Raw genomic sequence first — 24,961 nt, 5'->3', positions numbered from 1 at the left:
TAGTTCTCTTCGATTTAAATTTATCTAAAATTCAACCAGTCCTTCCTTACCCCTAGGCAGTCAGTGTTCTGAATCTCTCTATTCGGATCTATTCAACTTTTTCAACACTAATGTAGACCTATGTAGATTTGACAAGAGTGTTTCTAAAATACACAGTGATTTTTTATGTGATTATTTATTGTTTATTAACTTACTTATTTTTAAAATATGATCTCACTACTTAGACCAGGCTAGCTTGAACTCATGATCCTCCTACCTCTGCATCAGAATTGCTTGGTTACAGTTGGTTAGACTTTGTTGTTGTTTTAATTATATAATGATATCACATTATATTTTCTATTATCAAAGTTCCTTTGTAAATGTATTTTATATATTTATTTATATAAGTGTATCATATGTTATATAAATGGATATTATCCATACTGGTGTATATAGTTTTGAATAATCAACTTTACATGCTAATTATTTATCTTTCCTTATGCATGGAAATCCACACTGCTACTAGCTTTTATCTACCAAATGTAATGCCAGTTGGGCATTTTTGTACATATCACTCTGCAGACATGGGTACAAGTTTCTCTATGGTACTTATCAAGAAATGGAATGTCTGGGCCGGAGAGATGGCTTAGCGGTTAAGCGCTTGCCTGTGAAGCCTAAGGACCCCGGTTTGAGGCTCGGTTCCCCAGGTCCCACCTTAGCCAGATGCACAAGGGGGCGCACGCGTCTGGAGTTCGTTTGCAGAGGCTTGAAAGCCCTGGCGCGCCCATTCTGTCTCTCTCCCGCTATCTGTCTTTCTCTCTGTGTCTATCGCTCTCAAATAAATAAATAAAAAATTAAAAAAAAAAAAAGAAATGGAATGTCTGTCTGGGCCTTAGGTTACGTGCACTGCCAGCATCACTGGATGGTGTAGACAGTACCAGCTGTCTCTGCCACACAGCGTTTCTCTGTGCTCTTCCACTATGAGTGCACAATACTTCCCTGCAACCTTGTAGCAATTGGCATTGTCAGACTCTCATTTTTTACTGTCTGATGATTTTTAGATGTATCTTATCACTGCTTTCCAATCTGGTTTCCATCCTCATTTAGCTCTAAAAACATCTTTTCATGGACATCAAATAATCAAATAATCACCTCTTTGCCAAAGTCCTCACTTGGACCCATCATTTTGCTTGACCCCAGTTGCATGTGTCATGTGGGTAACCACCAAGCCCAAAACTGATTTTCCTTTTCCTAACATTTAACATTATTCTAAGGCAGAGAAACCCATTGAGCAAGATGTCCCCTTAGAAGATAAGACATGAAGCTGGTAGATTATCCAAGAGACATACTCTTCAAAGAAATATATCTAATACTGCAACTAAAAAGGTGAAAAGTTTAAAACACACAAATAGCTTTAATAATACTAAATCCATGAAATTAATATCAAAACAAGTATTCCCAGTTGCTGAAATATATAATAAACAATAGGAAAATACACTCAAAATTAACACTATAGTTAACATATAGTAATTACATCTTCATTCTGTTCAGGGTATCATATGTGTGCAAATCATGCTATTTTGATAAATTCACTGGTAATAAAAACATAAAATTGTTTTATTCTTTAAAAATAGACAAAGTTTGAATCTACTATTATGTCATAAAAGAGGGGAATGGGGGCTGGTGAAGATGGCTTAGCGGTTAAGGTGTTTGCCTGCAGAGCCAAAGGACTTTGGTTTGATTCTCTAGTATCCACATAAGCCAGATGCACAAAAACAAGGAAGCACATGCATCTGGAGTTCATTTGCAATGGCTGGAGGACCTGGCACAACCATATTCTCTCTCTCTCCCTTTCTCTTTCCCTTTCTCCCTCCCTCCCTCTTTCTCTCTCTCTCAAATAAATAAATAAATAAAATATATTTTGGGGAGGCTGGAGAGATGGCTTAGCAGTTAAGCGCTTACATGTAAGCCTAAGGACCCCAGTTCAAGGCTTGATTCCCCAGGACCCACGTAAGCCAGATACACAAGGTGGTGCATGCATCTGGAGTTCATTAGCAGTGGCTGGAGGCCTGGCACTCCCATTCTCTCTCTACCTATCTGCCTATTTCTCTCTCTCTATGACTCTCAAATAAATAAATTTTAAAAATATATTTAAAAAAGAGGAGAGTGGATCTCACAAAAGTTGGTTAAGGCACAACTTCTATTGCTTTTCCCAGGAGTTCAACTGAACTATAGTTCAATTTGCCTATGCAAACTAGAATACAGATTAAACAGTAAGATCATTTAGCTCTGGACCAGCAACCTTTAATTGAGATGAAATGGGCAGCTGTAGATGGAAAATTATTCTAAAATTGCTTACTGGAGGTTATGCAAGTCTGAAAGAGCCAGTCCCATGTATTGTGTCCTGCTGATATCACCAATGACACCAAACAAATATTCGTTTAAGAGAGTAATATTTTTAGTAAAAAACATAAAACTTGAAGTTTTAAAGACTCATTTTACTTTTGTTAAGATTTTATTTTTTTATTTGAAAGAGAGTGAGAATATGTGTGAGACAGAAAGAGAGAGAGAAATGGGCACTCCAGGACCTCCTGCTGCTACAAAGAAACTCCAGATGCACTTGCCACTTTGTTCATCTGGCTTTAAATGAGTACTGGGGAATTAAGCTCAATTAGGCTTTGCAAGCAAGTGCCATTAACCACTGAGCCATCTCTCCAGTCCCAAAATGCTCATTTGAGAAAAGTCTTATAAGAATACTTAAGGCTGGGTGTGTTGGCTCATGCCTTTAATCTTTAATCCCAGCACTTGTGAGGCAGAGATAGGAGGATTGATGTGAGTTCAAGGTCATACTGAGACTTCAGAGTAAATTCCAAGTCAGCCTGGGCTAGAGTGAAACCCTATTGCAAAAAAAAAAAAAAAAAAAAAAAAAAGAATCCTTAAGGGCCATGAAAACTTTATGTGAACTTGCTCCTGTAATTGCCAAAAGTAACATCCATTCCTCTCTAGTGACTGTCATTAGACATCACTTTCTGAATATTTTTGAAACATTTATAAAGAGACACTATGGTGTTCCTTGCCTTAATTGTCACAGTCAGTTTTCAAACAGACAACTCAGTAAAGGGTATGATCATTCAGGTTTGGCAAAAGATCAATCATGACTTCCATTTTCTTGAAAATGTCAATTCAACATTAGCTAACACTAAATATTTCGATTAATCTTCTATACAGTAAAACTGCTTAGTTCTTAAGCCTTGAAAACAATTATATAGGTGCAGTGGAGCCATAATCAGTTAAAGTCACACAAACCCAGCAAGCGGAAGTGGGGACCAGACGACCGCAGCGTATGCTTTGGTAGTCTAGAAATACGAAGCCGATAGCCTGGATTACTGGCAAGAAAGCGAGGGCCCCGTGCCATTCATCATCAAGCCATGATCTTCTCCATGCTGCCACGGAAGCTTGGGCCTCACAATGGAGGCTCACCGGGGGGCAGGGGGAACAATGCATGATTGAGTGCTACAGTTTTTCCTCTGATTTTTGAAGACACATATGCAGATTGAAAATATGCTTCTGCTACATGTTGTGGTGCCTTGACTCTCAAAAAAAATATATACTTTGGTTAAATTTATGAGCCGAAGGACCAAGTGGCCTATTTTTAAACCACCGGAGAAAAGACCAACTGTGTCAAACTTGAAAAAAAATTGTAACTGTCAGTGGATTTTGGCTGTTTGGCAAATATGCTTCAGCATGGAACACTGGATTTGAAATTTCAAGAGTAAAAATCAAATTTCATTCCTTATTATAATAAAATTTAAGTATTTATAGCCAAAACTTAGATATGGACAAAGTATAGCACACAAAACTAATTATTGTCTCACTTTACTGGTGAATATTCCAAGGACATTGTCTTAAAAAATTACTTCAAATAGGAAAAAGAAAATAAAGTTTCATTTACTCCAACTGTAGCAAAAACATGGGTGGTATTTTCTTGAGCTCTGGCTAAAAATCTCTTTTAGAAACTCGTAATAAATAGTTCTGAGCACTGAACTACATATAAGTAGCTCAGAGTAGAGAATTCTAAGATGATGGCTGGGCTGCTCAGTGGTTAAAGGCACTTACTTGCAAAACCTGCTGGTACAGGTTCAATTCCCCAGCACCCATGTAAAACCAGACACAAAAAGTAGCACATGTTGGGCTGGAGAGATGGCGTAGCGGTTAAGCACTTGCCTGTGAAGCCTATGGACGCCGGTTCGAGGCTCGGTTCCCCAGGTCCCACGTTAGCCAGATGCACAAGGGGGCGCACGCATCTGGAGTTCGTTTGCAGAGGCTGGAAGCCCTGGCGCGCCCATTCTCTCTCTTTCCCTCTACCTGTCTTTCTCTTTGTGTCTGTCGCTCTCAAATAAATAAATAAAATTAACAAAAAAGTAGCACATGTGTTTGGCGTTTGTTTGCAGTGGCAAGAGGCCATGATGTATCCACAAATACACACACACACACATGCAAATAAATAATTATTTGAAAAGATTATGCTTAGTTTTTAAAATTAATATTTATATAATCATGGTAGAGTAAAATACCACCCTAGACTTTCCTATATGCATGTGACCCAAATTTTCTTCACTTTTTGGTAAATAGGGATGCCTGTACACTCTAATTTCCTCATTTTCCACATAACCCAACAGAAAACTTTATAGCAACCAAACATACTCAATTATCACATAATAAAGTTCTAAACAATTATCATTTGTAGAAGAAAAGAAATTTTTTGTGTGTTTGTTTTTTAAGGTAGGGTCTCACTCAAGCCCAGACTGACCTGGAATTCTGCTACCTTAAAGTTGTAGAAATATTAAGTAGTTCTTTTCTGATCTATACTTCTTTGTGAATTCCTTGAATTGTTACACTTCCTCATTGGGACATTTTTCTAATTCTTGACCCTTGGTGGTTATACTCCTTTTTATTGACACTCCTAGATAACTAATCTCTGCTCTGGGGACTTTCATATATGTCTATTGCCTTTATCCCAAGATCTGCTACTATATATTTCTTTTAATCCATTCACCTAATGTATATTGGATACCTATTATCTATAGGTTCTTCCATGGGAAATGAGAAACAGAGAGCATACAGCAACAATACAGATGCCTTGGGAACTGCCTACCCATAATTCCTTTCCATATTGACCAATGCCTCGCATTCAGCAGTGTTTAAATCTATCCCTTCTCATTTGTAGAGTTCTCTTTCTTTATTAGTATCTTTGGTCACATGAAAGCTACTCTCCTGTTCATCTAGATGGTTAACTATGAGCTATGGGGCTGACTTCAATACTAGGAGAGTGGAGGAAGGTCGCTGTGTCAATTACCTTCTTGCTGCTGAGACAGAGACTGACCAAAAAAAAAAAAAAAAAAAAAGAAAAAGATTAAAAAGTTAGGTTCCAGGTTTCAGTGCATCATAGCAGAAGGCAGGGGCAGGAGCTGGTCTCATCTGGTCCAACAATGAGGAAACACAACAGAGTGATCAATGCTGCTTCTCAGCTAGCTCCCCTTATTTTGTACAGCCCAGAAACCTGGACCATGGAATGGTGCTGCCCACAGTCAAGGTGACTATTTCCACCTAAATTAACTATTTAAGATAATCTCTCATAGACATGCTCAGAGGCTAGCCTTACGATTCCCAAGAGGCAATCTAGGTCCTGTGTAGTTGACAAACAAGGTAAATCACCAGTCATTTTACTCTCTATTCCATATTTATTTCATATCTCTCTGTCCTAACATTTTCTAATTGACCACCCAGAAATTAAGCTCTTGTGTTTCTAATCCATTGTGTATATATATGGTTAACATATTAAGTTGGGAACATTATCTGCATAATATTTCAATCTCATTTCAAACCCTTCACTTCTTCATTGCTGCTTATGAAATAAAATCTAAACGTATCACCCTAGCATTCCAAACAATCCACAGAATGTGATACCTTCCAATTTTTCAATAAATCACCAATTTTCCAAAACTCATGTAAACATACTATTGATATAGCCAGTCCAGTTTCCAAATTAACACCTTCCACCATGTTTTCTAGCTGGACAAACTTCACTCAATGTAAGATATACCTGGGGCTAGAGAGATTGCATAATGGGTAAGTCCACTTCCTATGAAAGCATGATGGCCTCAGAGCTGGCATGAATTTGATACCCTGCTCCACAAAAAATAAAATAAAATGAACTGTATGCGTCCACACACCTGTTACGTCAGTCCTATGGAAGCAGAAACCAGAGAATTCCTGGGGCCTGCTGGTTGACTAAAAACAGGGAAAAAGAGGAATAGTGGAGCACACCCAACAGTCCCTTCTGGCTTCTGCACTCATGCATAGGAGGCACACACGTCCGCACACACAGGTGTACACTCTATACATACATCTACCGCACGCTCACTATGCCACACATAAGCACACATATACGTGTGCCAAAGAAAAGATACACCCATAGTTCTACCCACTCCTGAATTTTCCCTTCACTATTTCAGGCAACAGGCAAATCAAGATTCCATTGTGGTACTCATCAAGGTTTGATTGTATTTGATGGCTCTCCTGGAAAAGAAAAAATGTAAAGATTCAATTTTCTTAAGGTCCTTTTTGGTGTTGTTTAGTTTCTTTTACAGTCCCCAGTGCTGTAACTCTGTTTATCTAAAGGTTTACAAGACAGAACAGGCCTTTTATAGATGTAGGTGACCCACAGTCCAATCACATCACCTAAAAACTGTGTACAAATAAAATATCATGTCATGAAGCAACAGGTTAATGAGATCTCCTTCATGACAGTGTTCCTTCTGCTTGTCTGGGACTCAAATAATGACTTCGTGCATCCACATGAACCATTCATAATGATCCAATCAGTCACCTTTCATAACAGGTGTAGAAAATCAGACATGATTTTCCTAATTTTAGGTGATAGGAAAAATGTCTAACATTGCATTTTGATTTTCTGTCTACTTCGTAAATTAAATTGGGACATTTGGTTCTATTTACTGAATTAGTACGGGGAGATCCTTGTGAAAGATGGGCTATCCAGACAAGTTTATAAACATTTTCTGTCTGCAAAAGGGAATGACAGCAAGAGTTACAGGTGAAGGGGAAAATATCAGATGCATTCACTGTGATGAACAGCAGTAACGCAGCCTGAGCTTGCTCCATTACGGCTTATAATCTGCTTCCCAACATGCTCTGCATTGTCTCCAGAGACCCTGATTTCGATGAAGGCTTGGTCTACAGCGCCTCCACAGCTGAGTGCTGCTGGGCGTTGTTTGGGAGTCCTAATGTCAGGAACTCACGTCTGTGGCTCACAGCCATTGTCCTGATTTTCCAAGGCCACCCTTCAGGTTTGGTGGGCTGTCACAACCAACCAAGACAGGTCCTTATCTAGCCTGCCACTGAATGTCTCCCTGACATGCTACTGAGTGCCTTGTGCCTGAAAGTCACCTGAAATCCCATCACCAGGAAAATTGGTGTCCATTTGGCCATTAAGGCTTCTGAATGGACTCCAGAGGATCTGTGAAAAGGGAAAGGCACTTGAGTAGCATAATCTAAATGCAGATAAACTCAGGCTGGATCAGAACACAGACAACTCCATGGGATGTGGTTTCATTGCAAAAGAAAAGCTGTATTAGAAGTTCTACTTTTGTAGCTGGAGATACTGGTTGGTGGCTAAGAACACATCCCACACAATCATTAGTTTGAAGAGGCCTAAGATAACTTGAGTTCAAGTCCCTAGGCCCCATGTAAACATCTAGACATAGCCATGTACACCTGTCACCCAAGTCTTGTGGGGAGAAGGAACCAAAGACAAATGAAGAGCTCAAAAATCAATAAGAGACTTCATCTCAAGGAAACATGTGGAAGAGCAATGCTGGAGAGCACTTGATGCAATCCTCTTACCTCTGTACTCACATGCATGGGGCAACACACACTACCACACCATGCATAACACCTACATGAACATGCAAATGAAAGAGGTTCTACTCATGTAATGGTCTGCTGAGTGGTAATTTACATAGCAAACTCATCAATTACAAGTATACTATTCAATGAACTAGGAAACCTACAGATATGTGCGGATATCACAACACAGCTTTAGAATACTCCCATGACGCACAAAAGTCTTCCTCTGCCTCTTGTTTATGGTTAATAATGCTTCCCAGCCTGGCTGCCAGCAACAACAGGTCTGCTTTCTGTCTCTATAAATTTGTCTTTGCTGGGTATTTGATACATCTTATATACATAAAAATTATGCAATTAAGCATTAAGATTCTTTCACTAAGCAAAATGTCCTTGAGGTTCCATTACATTAAAGGGTGGGTCAGCAATTCACTCCTTTTTTTTCTTTAACCATAGTCAGATACATGTTTATCCACGCACAAGTTCTTGGCAACCTGGATTATTTCCAATTCGGAGCTTTGATTAACAATACTACTACCAACATTCATCTACCTAAATTGTCTATGTATGTACATGTTTTCACTAAAAGTAAGTAATTCACCCTTCACACCCCAAAAATTCAGTTCCTTTTTCCTAAATGTCAAAATTCTAAACTCTACTAGAATGTTTAAAACTCACAGAAAAGAACAATACCAAAAGATTTTTAAAAGAATAAAAAGTCTGACCTGATTCATTTCAGTCTACTGAATTCATTGCTTGGCTTTTCTTCCACTTTATTTTGTGTCCAGAAACATGTATACAGAGAAATGACACAAGGTCAAATCAAAATGCTAGAAAAGGTAGCCTTTATCAAAGGTTAGAATTCTTTTTTTCCAGGTCTACAATAGTCTAAAGAACACAATACAAATTTCTCTGGGATTGACTTATTCAATGTCATATATATCTAGAGACAAATAGAACAATTAATCCTCAATTAAGACTTCTCTGTTTAGATAATATTTACACCAAGAGGCACTCAGATACATACATTTTAATCTCAAAACACAAAACATTCACTACATTCCTAACCTCTGCTCAATTTGTAGCAGTCTCCTTGTCTGGAACTTCTACTTGCTCATAACTTTTCTTCTCTGTACTTCACCTTTTTCACATCTGTTTTCTTTCTTCTACTTTATATCTGATTAAGAGCAGTGAGCACTCCCAACCACATAGACTGAATGCTGGGTTGTCTTGAAATTTTCTCTGTCAAATAAACTAATCTATTATTTTAATCTGTTCATTTTTAAAAATTTTATTTATTTGAGAGATGGGGAGAAAGAGAGAGAGAGAGAGGGAATGGATGCACCAGGGACTTCTGCTGCTGCAAATGAACTCCAGATGTATGTGCAACATGGTGCATCTGGCTTACTTGGGTCCTGGGAATTGAAAACTGGGTTTTTGCCTTTGCAGGCAAGCACCTTAACTGCTAAGCCATCTTCCCAGCCCAAGATAGTGCCTGGTATTGACAGAATGTTATGATCCCCAAAATTCATGCATGAAGTATTAACCCCAGTGTGATGGTATGAGGAGATAGTCTGTACTCATTACTAGGACAAAATACCTGACCAGAAGCCACCTGAGGAAGCAAAGGGTTTATTCGGGCTTATAGTTTCAAGGAGCTACATTCTATTCGTCATGGAGGGGAAGGCAGCAGGAGCAGGAAACTGGCTTGGTCACATTGCATCCACAGTCAGGAAGCAGAAGATAGGTGGGAAATGGGGACCAGGCTATCAAACCTCAAGGTTTGTAACCAGTGAACTGCTTCTTCCAGCAAGGTTTACCTCCTAAAGATTCCACAACCTTCCCAAACTGTGCTACCAGCTTAGGACAAAGTGTTCAATCACATGAGTCTATGGAGACATTTTACATTCAAACCATAACATCGTGTTCCTGGCCCCCATAGACTGATGGTCAGCATAACATTGCATCCCTGGCCCCCATAGACTCATGGTCAACTCATGATGCAAAATACATTCAATTCAACTTTGAAAGTCCCATGTGTTTTTTATAAGTTCAAACATGTTCCAAAGTCCAAAGTCTCTTGAGAGACTCAAAGAAATCTCTTAACTATGACTCCCTGTAAAATCAAAAACAGGTTACATACTTCCAACATCTAATGGCACAGAGTAAGCATTCCTATGCCAAGAGTAAATAATGGGAACACAGCAAGGAAAGTTAGCAGGCAAGTGTCAAATCCTTCAGCTCCATGTCTAGTATCCGAGACTTGTGATGAAATCTGAGCTCCAAAGGGCTTGTGTTGCCCACTCTTCCAGGTCTGATGTCTGTAACACAGAATCCTTTCTCATGAGGTAGCTCCACTCTGAACCTGTAGCTTTTCTTGGCCAACATGCCATGGTCCTGACGGCTTCTACACCATCCTGGAGTCTCTACTAACACTTAGGGTTGAACCTTTGTAGCTTCACATAAGGGCTTCACAAGGCCTCTTTACATGGAATCTGACCCTGCCTCACATTGTCTAGCCTCAGTAGCTCTCTGAAAATCTGAACAAAGATGCCATAACTCCTCCAATCTTGCATCATTTATGCCTAACAAACCACTAGCATAAGGATGATGTTTTCAATTTCTGCTGCTGGCACTGGATGAAGCCTGGTCCCATCAGGCCAAGGCGATAGTGCTGTCTGCATGCTTTGGTTGTCGAATATGTAGTATTGTGCCTTCAGGCTTCCTCCTTGCAAGAGAATATGCATTCAAACAAGTTAGAACCTTCAGTGGAGGATGGAGTGGGGACAGATTTTCCCTTAGGAAACTTTCCTGTTGTCTGAGGGAAGAGAATGAAGTTTCTCTTTAATTGAGTTAATCTCACTCTCTTCAACAATTACAGATGCTCAATTTGTAGCAGTCTCCTTGTCTGGAACTTCTACTTGCTCATAACTTTTCTTCTCTGTACTTCACCTTTTTCACATCTGTTTTCTTTCTTCTACTTTATATCTGATTAAGAGCAGTGAGCACTCCCAACCACATAGACTGAATGCTGGGTTGTCTTGAAATTTTCTCTGTCAAATAAACTAATCTATTATTTTAATCTGTTCTCACTCAAGTACTCAGGGCATAGAAAGAATGCAGTCAGATTCTTTTCCAGATTACAACATGAATTGCCTCTAGCCCAGTTCACAACAGAGATTTTGTTCCTCATGAGCCAAGCCTCAACTGTCCATGTTTCTTTTAGCATCCTAGTCCTCCAAACTCCATAATGGCTTCCTAACCTCTGCTTGCAGCACTCTAGAGCTTTTTGTAGCCCAAAGTTCCAGACTATTCCATCATCTTCCACAAGCTAGTTCAAAAGGTATATAGAACACACAGTCAGGTTTATTACAGCAGTAACCTCAATCTGGTACTACAATTTGGATTATGCAGGGTTCCCCAAAAGTGAGTAGCTGCTCAGTCCATGAGGCTGGATGCCACACCAGTCCCAATCTGGTGCAGAAGGCCTGGGAGATTCCTCGTAAAACACTTGTCTTCAGTCCACATTGCAATGCTCAAGATTTGTTCCTATGTCTGCAAGGGATGTCAGCCACAGGGTAGGTGTACTTACTGGCAATGATCAGAGACAGCCAAGTGCTTTTTCCTAGAACCTCTTTATATGCAGAATGCCACTGGAAGGGCTACCCACTGTGGGGGAAGGGCTTAACCCTGAGTTAATCCTTCATAGAAATACCCTCACAGACCTAACCCTCTGAGCAAGGCTATAGCAAGAATGTTACAGGAAGTAGGTTGCAGCAAGTAACCAGCATACAATAACATAGCCTTCCCCAGATAATCTAATAGTACAGGCACCTGCTCAGAAACTCCCAGCCTCAGAACTGTCTGCACTATACTCCTCTTGTATAAACCACCCATTCCATGGTATTATGTCATAACAACCTCAAATGAGTAGTCAGTCTCTCGATTACCTTTGCCCCATGCTCAGAGAACCTTTTCATTTCTCAAATTAAGGAAAACAAACAAAATCATGGAAATGAAAATGGATATTCTGGGGGATTGCTTTTCTAATGTGACTCTTTTCTTGATAGTTAAAAGTAAGGAAGACCCAGGAAGAAACTTCACTTATATTTTATAATTTGTGAATAATTTTAAGAAGCCCTACTTTTATACTAACTATTTCAGAGTTTTCACATTGAAGAGTGATTTTAATTTGCCTGTAGACTCAATATTTTAAAACAAGACACGCTTCCCCAACATTACAATTTAAATTGTTGGGAAAAGTTGATGTGCTTTATAAAAATGTGCTCAAAGTAGACTATGGGTGATATAACATGTGGTAAGCATGGGTGGCCTCACCTTGCACATAAGTGCTCTAATGTGCTTAGCCTTAACAGAGGTGTCTGATAAATGCTCCATGTTTCATTGGCAGGAGGGTGTGTGTGGAAGTATATCACCACCACAATTCCTGGGACAATCACAAGCTCAAATTATGCTAGGCCTTAGTAGCCCAGTCACCACAATATGAAGGGTTTATTTCGACTCACAGTTTAAGGTTATATATAATCCATCATGGAGAAGGCAACATGGCAGCAGAAGCATGACCCCACTGCTCACATTCCATCTGTAGTCAGGAAGCACAACGTGGTGAATGCTTATGCCCAGTCTCCCTTTTTTATTTTGTCTGCAACCCAAGCCCATGCAATGGTGCCATACATAGTAAGGGTGGGTCTTCCCACCTCAACCTAATATAAAAAGTATCTCATAGACATGCCCAGAAATTTGTTTCTTAAATGATTCTAGACAATTGCACTATGTCAAAAATTTTACATATATATATCTCCTCAGTATATATCTCTAGGACAATCACTTCAAACAGTGGGAATATCATTTGTGGAATTTCATGGCCAGACAAATGGCTATAGATAGCTTCCATATAATCAGGATAGATAGCTGTTGCAGTCAATTTTGAGTTGCTGGCAGAAAACACTTGACCAAGAGCAGCTTGTGGGAGGAAAAGGGTTATTTTGCCTTACAGACTTGAGAGGAAGCTCCATGATGATAGGGGGAAACGATGGCATGAGCAGAGGGTGGACATCACCTCCTGGTCAACGTCAGGTGGACAACAGAAGCAGGAGAATATGCCAAACACTAGCAAGGGGAAGCTGGCTATAACACCCATAAGCCTGCCCCCAACAATACACTGCCTACAGCAGGCTTCAATTCTCAAATTGCCACCATTTGGGGGCCTAGCATTTAGAACACCTAAGTTTATGGGGAGCACCTGAATCAAACCACCACAATGCCCTTTATAAAACAAATCATTAATGTTACAAATGGCTAATATGCATCTATACTCACAGAATGCTTTTCTCAAGAATAAGAATATAAAATATCAAATCCTATATTCTGCTGCATTTACCATCTTTGTTGATATTTAAAAAAATGTTTTGTGAGTCTTGTTTCATGCTCTGTTGGTACAAGATCAACAGGTGCCAGGTGTGGTGGTGCACGCCTTTAATCCCAGCACTCAGGAGGCAGAGGTAGGAGGTTTGCAGTGAGTTCAAGGCCACCCTGAGACTACACAGTGAATTCCAGGTCAGCCCGAACTACAGTAAGACCTTACCTCAAAAAACAAAAAAAGATCAACTGGTGTGTAAGGCCATAGGAGTGTTTAGCAGCCATAGGATATCAACTGCATACCTTTCCTCTAATTTAAAACATTACTTCAGAGTTTAGAAGAGACATCTGTCTACAGATAAATGACTACAATTCATCAACATGGTGATGTTCTTGGAAACCAGAACAGTGTAAAAAGTAGTAAAAGGATAGTGTGCAGTCTAACTGTGATGCTAGGAGAAAAATCTCTGACTTGTCCACATCAACAAACCATGCAGAGGCACAGGAGGCTGTGAAAGTGAGTGGGCTCTCTTAGAAGCCAAGGGAGTGATTTGACAGAGTAGGGGACATCTGCTATTCCAAATGCTGCAGAGGTTATAAGGAAAATTACAAAAGGAACCAATTGGATTGGTGGTCAAGAGGTTCTGAATCATCTCAAACAAACCATAGTGGACAGAGAAGCTGATTTCACAAAGATGTATGAATGGTGGGAACAACTCTTTCAATATGTTTGGCTCTGAGAACAAGCGAACAAACATGTTAACAGTGGGAAGACAAGAGGGGAGAAGTTACACCTCTGTGTAGTTGTCTACTTATGTAACTTAGAAACTGTCTGAGGATGGGGTATGAGTGAGGAGGAAATGAGGGGGGATGGTAGAAATCACCACTAGGAAAGGGGATTATTGGTAAGTGTTTTATATTGGATGTATAAGTTTAGGAATTAGTGACCCAGTTCAACGACTCTGTACTCTAGATGTGGTGATACTAGGGTTTCTGACCAGATATAATGCCTTCTCCACATTACTACAAGTTTCATCTAATTTCTAAGACTCTCTTACATCCTCTCATGGTCTTTACCTTTTCCTTGTCCTTCAATTGCCTGGCAGGCTCCACCCCGACCTCTTCTGCCTTTGTCATTCTTCCAGGTTGCTATATTGCTAAATGCAATGTTTGATGCCCACTTAAATTTGAATTTACAATGAACAGGAATGTTTTGCTTTGTATAAACATATCCCACCCAATGCTTTGCATGTATGAATGCATTCCGAGCATTCTGTGTTTCAATTTACTTAATCTTTCCCAGAGCAAGGGGCCCTAGCTGAATTTCTCCTTTCCCACCTCACTATTCTCCATGTTCCAACAGCCAGTTTAGAGCCCCCTTTCCCAGTCATGGTGACCTGTAGCCCCTATCAAGAGAGATTACAGATCAAGAGATAGAAATGGCTCAGCAGTTACAGGTGCTTGCTTGCAAAGCCTCATGGCTCAGGTTCGATTCCCCACATAAAGTCAGATGCACAGGGTGATACATAAATCTGGAGTAGGTGTCTGCAACAGCTGGAGTTCCTGGAACATTGATCCCACTCTCTCTTTCATTTTCAAATATTGTTTTCAAAAGATTTAGTAATGTACTGTGTTGGCATCAGGCTTCCCAAATATCTCCTAAACCTTTAATCATATATGATTGTCTTGCAGTGCATTCTAGTAAGGTTTGTTTTTCTGTAAGATTTTTTTTTTTTTTAATCCTGTGAAACTCAATAGGTATCAAAGCTTCCTAGCATTCTGAAAGCAAGTGCCATGGTAAAGAAGGACAGTTAGACATGGGTAAAAGATAGGAAACTGATTTTAATTTTTATTTTTCTACAAATAATCCACGAAGTAAATAAAGAAAGATCATTATACTCAATCCTTTCTACACAGAGGTAACTTAGGACAGAAAATCTGGGTGTGAATCCCCTTTCTCTTGCCTCAGGAACTCCATGGAATCCAGTGATTTCTGTCTCTCAGAGCTGCTGGCTCAACATGATGCCTTGTAATAGATACAGGGATGTAAGCAGTCAGTTAATTGATGCAATCCTGACCTGATCTATTAACCCACATATACTAGACTCCTGTGACAAAGAGTAGAGGTTCATGGTGTCTAGTCTTAAAAATACAAAACAATTTTTTTTTTTTTTGCTCAGAGCATTTTTCCCCTTCATTTAAAAATTAAATTGTGTTTTAAAGGAAAATTAAGCCATGTGTTTCACTCTTTTCTAGTAGTAAACTATAATGTCAAGAACTTTTATCATGTCAGGTATAGTGGTTTGACTCAGGTGACCCCCATACTTAGGTATTCTGGATGCTAGGCTCCCAGCTTATAGAGAGGTGGGAATTAATGCCTCCTGGAGGTAGAGTATTGTTTAGGGTGGGCTTATGAGTGTTATAGCTCGTCTCCCCTTGCCAGTGTTTGGCATACTCTCCTGTTTCTGTTGTCCATTTGATGTTGGCCAGGGAGTGATGTCCACTGCCTGCTAATTCCATTGTTTTCCCCTGCCATCATGGAGCTTCTCCTCAAGTCTGTAAGCCAAAATAATCCCTTTCTTCCCACAAGCTGCTCATGGTCAGTTGATTTCTACCAGCAATGTCAACCTGATTGAAACACTGGACTTTATTACAAATGAGAAAATTTTATTTTATTTTTCCTAAATACACAAGAGAAATTACCTTCAAAATATAAACATATGATTATAACTCAGTTCCAGGTAATATAATAATAATCTCTTCTTAGTTGATTGGTTTGCATACATTCTAAAAACACTAACCATCTGATCAATGCCATCAACACTGTTAAGGACTAGCACTAAGAACTATGAATTTGCTCAAATTGCACAATTCAAGCATGTTTGGTGACATAGTTTGTCAAGCTATATACTTTACAAACATTAGATCTAATCTCAGTTCCCCTGGTAGAAACACATTATAAACCCATTTAATAATAAAAGATAGTAAATTCCCAACTGGCTAAAAATACATACATATACATACATTCACATACATACATACATATATACAAACCTAACATAAATTCGTCCTAATCTGGGACCCAACTCATTTTCATTGTACAAGATGATAGCATGTTCTTTTGCAATTTAGAGAAAATGAAATCATTCCTATTCTCTAGGAGGTGATAGTCTGAATGAAGGACAAAAATAAAAACATTTTGACACAGCCTTGGTAAAACCATATTTAACTCTGAGATAAATGAATAAGGTGATTCATATTTACTAAGAAAAAAGCATAGTCCTTTTAAATGAAATAGTTGCTGAAATTGATAGAAGTAAAATACCAACATTTTCTTCATGAGGATATTTAAATCCTTCCACAGCTCACAGTTGTTGTTTTTTTTTTTTTTTTTCTTTTTTGGAGGGATGTGAGTTATACACAAGTGTCTAAGAAAACAAAAGAAACCTCTCAAAAGTATACACATTTCAAACAGCCAACAGGCAAAGATGAACAAAATACAGGCTTTGTATTCAGAAACTCTTGGGTTTTATACACAGTTTGCTACCTTACTTGTCAATTTTTCAATTATGGCCTCTTGACTTACCTTTTCTACTCTTCAGTGTCCTCATCTACAAAATGGACATAATGATACCTATCTGAATGGAATGCTATGACAATTCAATAAGATTACTTTTGGAAAAATTGTCCTAGTTCCTGACATGTAATAAGTACACTATAACCAATGGTTGTGGCTATAAATAAACCATCAAGTAGAAAACTTTGGCAATCATCATAAAGTCATGGAAGCCAAAGGGGAGAGAATTTTCAATAATGACAGCCTAGCAGAAGGTAAGGAGAAAGATGGCAAAGTGCTGCATGGCATTGGGAAGAAAGGTGACCGTCAGAGTTGGCACCCAGGAAGACACAGGCAGCTGGCTAGTAAATTTGCTGTACACAGCAAAAGTGGGAAAGATACTGATAATTTTGTACATGTTCTTCCATTTGAATATTTCGTACAGGCCAAACATAAAAGTACTGAGGATATCATTTTAATTTACTTAGAGGAAATTAAAAATAAGGAGGTTCAAAATTCATGTTTTAACCATAGAAATAAACATTAGCCCATGTGCTTCCAGCCTAAATATCACTATTTTAACACTAATAAGAATCATATGTTAGGGGCTGAGAAGATGGTTCAGTGGTTAAAGGTACTTGCTTGCAAAGCTTGCACCTAGGTTCAATTCCCAACACCCATTTAAGCCAGATATAAAAAGTAGAATAAACATCTGGTACTTTTTTGCAGGGCAAAGAGGCACTGGAGTGCCTGCCACCACCACCCTATCCCTACACATATGCAAATAAATAAATAAATAAGTAAATAAATAGGTAAAAAATTAAAAATCATATATTGGAACTTAGAAATGGTTAAAAGATGTGACTGACTTAAGTAGACTTAAGGAACACTCACCAAGGCTCAGGGAATTTTGAGAAGAGGGGGAAGAAAGAATGTAAGAGCCACAGAGTAAGAGGGAACATCCAGAGACATTGCAACCACCTACACACACACATACAATGACTGGCTGCTGCTCTCATAACTCATAACCAAAAATTCCCTGCTGAATACCAGCAGTCCCACGAAGGGGGGGTGCTCAGTGGAGTGGGGGCAGGTAGGAGTGAAAGATGGTTCCAACACATGATGTGTTCATACAAAGTTTCTACTTAATAAAAAATGTGACTGATATCACTTTGTTAATTTAATAATAATGAACACTTTTGAAGAAAACAGTCAAGTATATCTCCTTAGGTTACTTTGTTGGCTTAGACTGAGTCAAAAAAATTGTTGAGTACTCGCTTCGGCAGCACATATACTAAAATTGGAACGATACAGAGAAGATTAGCATGGCCCCTGCACAAGGATGACACGCAAATTCGTGAAGCGTTCCATATTTTTTAATGTAAATGAAAAAAAAATTGTTGATTATTACTAGATATGGCCCACTGTCTATTTTTATAACTAAAGTTTTGTAACCCAAGCTCATTAATGTTTATATTTTACATATCCTTTATGGTTGCTTCAGTGGCAAAGTGGCTGAAGTTGACTAATTGCCATAGAGACTGTATGACATACAAAGCCTAAAATATTTGCTATGAGATCCAATGTAGCAAAAGTATGTCAATCCCCTTTGTTGGTACGATCAGAAGTATTTTGTATTAATTTGTTCCATCTGCCATAACAAGATATCACATAGACTACCTTAAAGAAGAGATATTCATTTTGTTGATTAATTAATTATTTTTTATTGGAGAGAGAAAGGCCGAGAAAGAGAGAGAAGGAAAGAATATGGGCATGCCAGAGCCTCTATCCACTGGAAGAAAAAAAAAATCTCTGGACACATGTGCCATGATGTTGTGCATATGGCTTATGTGCGTACTGCAGAATTTAACCTGGGTCCTTAGGTTGCACAGGCAAGCACCTCAACCACTAAGCCATCTCTCCAGCCCAACAGACATAATATATTTTGTCTGAGGGTAGATGTTATAGATCAGAGTGAGAGTATGGGTGGTTTCTGGTGAGGTGTCACTCCCTGGCTTACAGATGGATAATCACTTGGCATGTACTCACAATATAGGATACAGAGAGGGCATAGGCCCTCTTGTGCTACTTCTTAGGAAGACACTAACCCTATCAATCCAGGGCCTTATCATTATTGCCTCATTTAATTTAACCTCACTGTGTCATTATGGACCCAACCTTTAAATACAGACACATATGGGGTTGTAGTTTCAACACAAGACTTTGGGTGGACATAATTCAAATCCACAGAAAAGTTTAAATTTCCAAATTCTGATTTAACCTGAGCTACCCAACGTACCACTAAATGTGCCTTTCTAAAAGCATATGGAAATTGGTTTGAAAACAAAGTACAGTGGAAACCTTCCCTGCTGACCATGAATAAAGAGACTGCAGAATTTGTGCCACACACATTACCCATGGCAAAACATTTGAACTTGGAGAAGAGAAAAACAGGGACAAAATGACTTCTAGAGAGCAGGACAAATTTCTATGTTGAAAAATTGAAACACACCCATTCATCTATCCATAAAGTGGTAGTTTCCATCAGGTGGGTATCCTTTGAGAAAGGCAATCAAAGTTCTTCAAAATAACCCATGACCATGTGGGGTTAAGAGATTCAAGTAAGCATGGATGGGCCAAAGACATGTTGTGGGTTTCATCACTCTTGTTCTATTTACAAAAAGAATGTAACTATTTCTTCAACAAGCACAGACTATTCCAAGAGACACTACTTCATTCATCTTCTGAGTGCCTTTTGAAGTCAAGTGTCCTACATTTTACTTCTAGTTTATAAAATGGGAAAACTAGGGCAGAAAGTATTTTTATGCTTCTTCCCAGAGTGAATCAATCATTATTAAAAAGAAAGAAAGAAAGAAAGAAAGAAAGAAAGAAAGAAAGAAAGAAAGAAAGAAAGAAAGAAAGAAAGAAAGAAAGGAAGGAAGGAAGGAAGAAAGACAGGAGAGTATGAAGTCCCTTGCTCTCTACGTATTCAATCATGAGTCAGCATGTTAAAGATCTCATAAATAATGAGTGTCCATGGCTCATTGGAGAAGGCAGGACACTAAGATCATACCATCTATTTCCTGCCATATCAGTACAGTAGATGACTGCCTCACTTGTAAGAACTCCCTGCTCAACTGCAAGATGAAAACATAAATGATAGGGGGAAAAGAGTCAAAACAAAATACACTATGGCCAAAGCTTCAGAAATAGTGTGTGCACTACAAGCTGCAGTACACTCCAGTGGGAAACCAAAGAGACTCATGAGTAATTAATAGAGCCATCTGTCATCTTGGAGATTCCTTTCAGCATGAGATTTGGGTCAGTTCCAGATCAGAGTTTCCTTGGGCTCTCCTAGTCCTAAATTCACAAGCAAGTCTGTTTTGAAAGCACTCTAGGCACATGGAGGGTGGGGCCTGAGTGACACAGTGTTGCAAAGTAAAAATGTCAAAGATTAATTAAGAGTGGATGAAATCCTAAAAGACAGACTAGATGGTTGAACCTTCACCAGGTCCTTAGAGGCAACACCTGAATCATAAGGTCCTGGAGAGGGTACAATGAAGACTGACCTTAATCTTCTCCTGTTTCTGTTTCTCTCTCCCTCTCTCTTCTCCCTATCTCTTTTTTATTACTTATCTTTTTCTTCTTTCTCTTCTTGGATGCTGACCTGTAACTCCCAGTACCAGCATGTAGGTATCATCCACAATGAGCTCTTGATCAGAGAGACCTAAAAGGTTTCCCAGAAGACAGATTTCTGTCAGAGTTCTTGATGACCCACCACAGGTTAGTGGTAAGACCCTACTGCTGAAGACACCATATGTGGTTGACACATAACATGGAGTGACGTGGCTGGAAGAGAGTCAGTCCCCAGACAGTCAGCGTGTCTAGTGCCAGAAGGTGCTACATGAGCAACTGGGGGAAAGTGACCAAGCAACTCATGGTCTCAGCTACTCAGCAGCAGATAACCTATGTGATGCTCACACAAGTGCAGTAGTGGTACACAGCCATGGTGGGACACGAGCTGCTCTTGATTTGGCCATCTGATCTGCTCATTGTAACGGAACCCATAGCTTGATCTGGGAATCAAGTCAGAACCGTATCCAAAACGTACCCCTCTCTGTTACCAAGCTCCCACCAATTGTGGGCTACAAGAGGGCCTACACCTATTAAATTTTCTCTAAAAGAACAAAGGTTATCCCATTTATCTGGCACTAACTTAACTCTCGCTTGGAAAATTTGCTTCTCTTTTTCAGACGGACGCAGATTCTAAGGAAAGAACCAGCTCATCACAGCTTTAAAGGGCCCCAGCTGAAAGTAAGAATAATTGGGGAGAGCCGGGCATGATGGCTCACGCCTTTAATCCCAGTACTTGGGAGGCAGAGGTAGGAGGATCACCATGAGTTCGAGGCCACCCTGAGACTACATAGTGAATTCCAGGTCAGCCTGGGCTAAAGTGAGACCCCACCTCAAAAAAAAAAAAAAAGAAAAGAAAGAAAGAATAATTGGGGAAAGGAGCAAGAGTTCTGTTTTCTTGGTGGACCTGGTACCAGCACAAGGGTGAAGGAGATAGACCCAGAACATTCAACTCCTACCAAACCAGATATCCAGAGACACAAAGGCTCCCAAGACCTCATCACTGAAGCAGACCTAAAATGAACCCAACATGGCTCAGGGAAATTTGCAGAAGAGGGGGCAGAAAGAATATCACAGCCACACGTTGGGTTATTATGCACAGAGACATTGCCTCCTACTCATAACTGATGGCTAACCCCATAATGCACAGCACATGAGGAGGGTCCCTGCAGAGGGAGGAGGCAAGGGAGGAGGGTAACGATGGTACCAACATGACTGTATACACTGAGTACAAAAGTGAAAAAAATTAAGGGCTGGGGAAATGGCTTAGCAGTTAAGGCATTTGCCTGCAAAGCCTAAGGACCCTGGTTCAATTCCCTAGGACCCATATAAGCCAGATGCACAAGGGGTCGCCTGCACATGGTGTTCATTTGCAGTGGCTGGAGGCCCTGGTGCACCCATTCTCTCTCTCTCTCTCTCTCTCTCTCTCTCTCTCTCTCTCTCTCTCTCTCTCTCTCTCCCTCCCTCTCTCTGCTTTTTCTTCTCTGTCTCTTCCTCAAATAAATAAATAAAATATCTTTAAATTAAAAAATAATAAATAAATTTTTGAAAAACAATGTTATTGTATCCAGAATCCTGATGCTATCTCCTAAGGAACCCTTGGTAGGATACTCTAATTGTGTTTTGAGATTTTTCAGTGCTTGTAGAGATGACTTTTGTTCCTAGGTGCAAACATTGTCATTTATAAGGCTTTGAGAATTGTTACTTTCAGTGGTAGCCCAAGATTTTCTGTTTTTCTTTTCATAGCACTATTTTCTTCATTTGAGTTAGTAAGTTAAACTAAGTAACTGAAATATTTAATACTTCTCATAAACTCAGAGAATGGTACGGGTATTAAAAATCACTAAATTTAAAAAAGAAGAGTGGATGAGACCCATGTTTAAATCAATTCTACCACTGGCTCTTGGCTTTCATGCACATTACCCAACCTTTCTAAATTTACATAGAAACATGGTAAAGTCAAGGCCCACCTCATGGTATTACCGTTCTGATGTTTAAAGAGATAAAAAGAAATCTATATTTCTTCATAGGATATGGAATCTCTCATCAAATGCTACTTTTCTTCTCTCTCCAGTCTTTCCCAAACAGCACTGTATCAGTTATCAAAGCTTTGATAATAACTCACCCCAGCAGGAGTGGCTTAAAGAAGCAGAAATCTGGTACTGGGGAGATGGGTTCCTCAGCAAAGCACTAGTGATACTATCATGAGAACCTGAGGCTAGGTCCCCAGAACTTACGAAGAAAGCCTCTTGTGACACCATAAGAATGTATAATTCTAGTGCTGGGGAGGCAGGGACATGAGGAAAGTGACCTCCCAGAGAGCCCCGGTTTTAGTGAAAATCCCTGCCTGCCATGTACAGGCGACCCCTTGTGTCCCAGGGCTTGGAAAGGGCTTAGCGTTTAAGGTGTTTGCCTGTGAAGCCTAAGGACCCCTATTCACTTCCCTAGGATCCATGTAAGCCAGATGCACAAGGGGGTGCATGCGTCTGGAGTTTGCAGTGACTGGAGGCTCTGGCACGCCCATTCTCTCTTTCTCTCTGCCTCTTCCTCTGCCTCTCCCTCAAATAAATAAGCAAATAAATAAAATATTTTTTAAATCCCTGTCTCTAAAAACAAAGTAGAGAAAAATTGAGGATAACACTCAGCCTTCACTTCTGGCCTCTAAGTGCACACATGTACACTCATGTACACACACATAACACATACTCAAAACAGCAAGACAGAATGTATTCCTCACTTTTCTAAAGGTTAGGCACAGCCTGAGATATGAGAGCAGCAAGATGATGCCTTCTGGCACAAGGGACTGTATTGATCCAGGCCTGCCTGCTGGATTCATGTTTGATTCAGGGAAATGGGTATCTGTAGTCTCTTGCCTCTGTATGTGTCTGTGGTAAAATTTCCTGTCAGGACTCTAGGCAGCTTTGGTTAGGACCCACACTAGTGATCTCGTTTTCATTTAATTACCTTTTTGAACACCCTACATGGAAATATGGTTGCATTCTGAAGTCCTAGGGTTTAGGATTTCGACATGTGAATTTCATTTAGGTGTATGGGTGAAGAGAGCCTATCCAAATATCAAAGTATAATAATAATAATAATAATATAGATTTTACTGTAGAAGGAAGAAGAATTAGTTACTTTCTCATTGCTACAGACAAATACCTGACAAGCAATTTAGGAAAGGAAGTTTCTAGTGGAAGTTCCATGGTTGGGAAGGCATGGTGACAGAAGTGAAAGCCAGTGTCACCTTGCCAATCAGGAATCAAAGGATTAACAAGGAGTGAGGCCAGGCTATTAAACCCTGAGGCCTACACTCAGGCACCCACTTCTTCTAGCATGGCTCCTCCACTTCCTAAGGTTCCAGGACTTTCCTGAAAAGCTCCACAAACTGAGGATCAAGTATTCAAACATATGAATCTATGATAACATTATATCCCAAGTACAATATGGAGGTATCTCAGCCCAAGCCAAATGTGACAGAGATGCAACACCTCCAGGGACAGGGGAAAGCTGTAAACTCAAGCTTACAGATCACATGAAAGATTTCCTTTACTTTTTCTTTAGGGGAAACTGCGCCATTGCTCCCCACCCCCGACTCATCATAAGTTTCTGAGACAAAAGGATTCCACAAGTCCAACAATATACCATTAGTTATAGTCGGCCCTCAAGAACCCAGGATAAATAAGACAGTAGAATCAGAGCATTTGTCCTCTCCTCCAAATGAATTGCACTGACAATTCTTGAGTTATTATGTTACCCACCAGTGCTAAGCCAACTTTGGGAAACCTCATTTTACTATTTAGCTGACTCAGGAAGGGCTTTTGTAACTTCTATCCAATCTACAGCACAATTCAACATCTTTAGCACTTGAAAAACTGCACTCTCTAGTATTTATTCTGACAAAAAAAGAAATGTGTCTGCCAGCATATTCCAGATGTATTCTGTGAGGTGCACATATGTTAATGTAAGTATAGCAAGGTTGTCCACCTCATTGCTTTCCTGTTAAGTAGATTTCCCTGTCCAATCCTCCCACAGCAGCCTTGGCACTGGGGTTGAGAGAGACAGCAAGGCAGCATATTCCAGACTCGCTGTACCATGACTCCTGCACTCCTCCCTTCCTATCTCTCCGCCACAGGATCCACTTACCTCCTACCCAGTGAAATACACAAACAGGAATTTTAGAACCCCCGACAATGGCACTCTAGTAACCTTCGTTTATCTTGAGGGCCCATTTCAACATAAACCATATAAAGAGACAATGCCCAGCAAAAGAATTGTAGCATCAAATAACACTTGGTTTTGAGATTACAAATGAAAGAACATCAGAAAGGTGACATACCTTTTTTTTTTCTACTTGAATTGCATATCACATTTGATTTCCAAGCTGCCCTGGTATAGATTTACCTCAATGGTCCATTAAGAAAGTCAACACTTATATACAGCTGTTATTCACATTTACCAATATCATTTCACAAGGGTGACCCCAGAGGT

At 39.7% G+C, this 24,961-nt stretch overlaps 1 non-coding gene across 1 annotated transcript; it reads left to right on the top strand.

Annotated features, from left to right (window-relative positions):
- Positions 1-18,107: 18,107 nt before the first annotated feature.
- LOC123462417 lies at positions 18,108-18,214 on the top strand. The gene has a single exon (XR_006638239.1). It is a non-coding gene; the product is annotated as a U6 spliceosomal RNA (small nuclear RNA).
- The last annotated feature ends 6,747 nt before the right edge of the window (positions 18,215-24,961 follow it).

Source organism: Jaculus jaculus, chromosome 7 (genome assembly GCF_020740685.1).
Source record: "Jaculus jaculus isolate mJacJac1 chromosome 7, mJacJac1.mat.Y.cur, whole genome shotgun sequence".
NCBI lineage: Eukaryota > Metazoa > Chordata > Mammalia > Rodentia > Dipodidae > Jaculus > Jaculus jaculus.
Note: the sequence above shows the minus strand (reverse complement) of the source record. Positions and strands in the feature narration are given on the sequence as shown.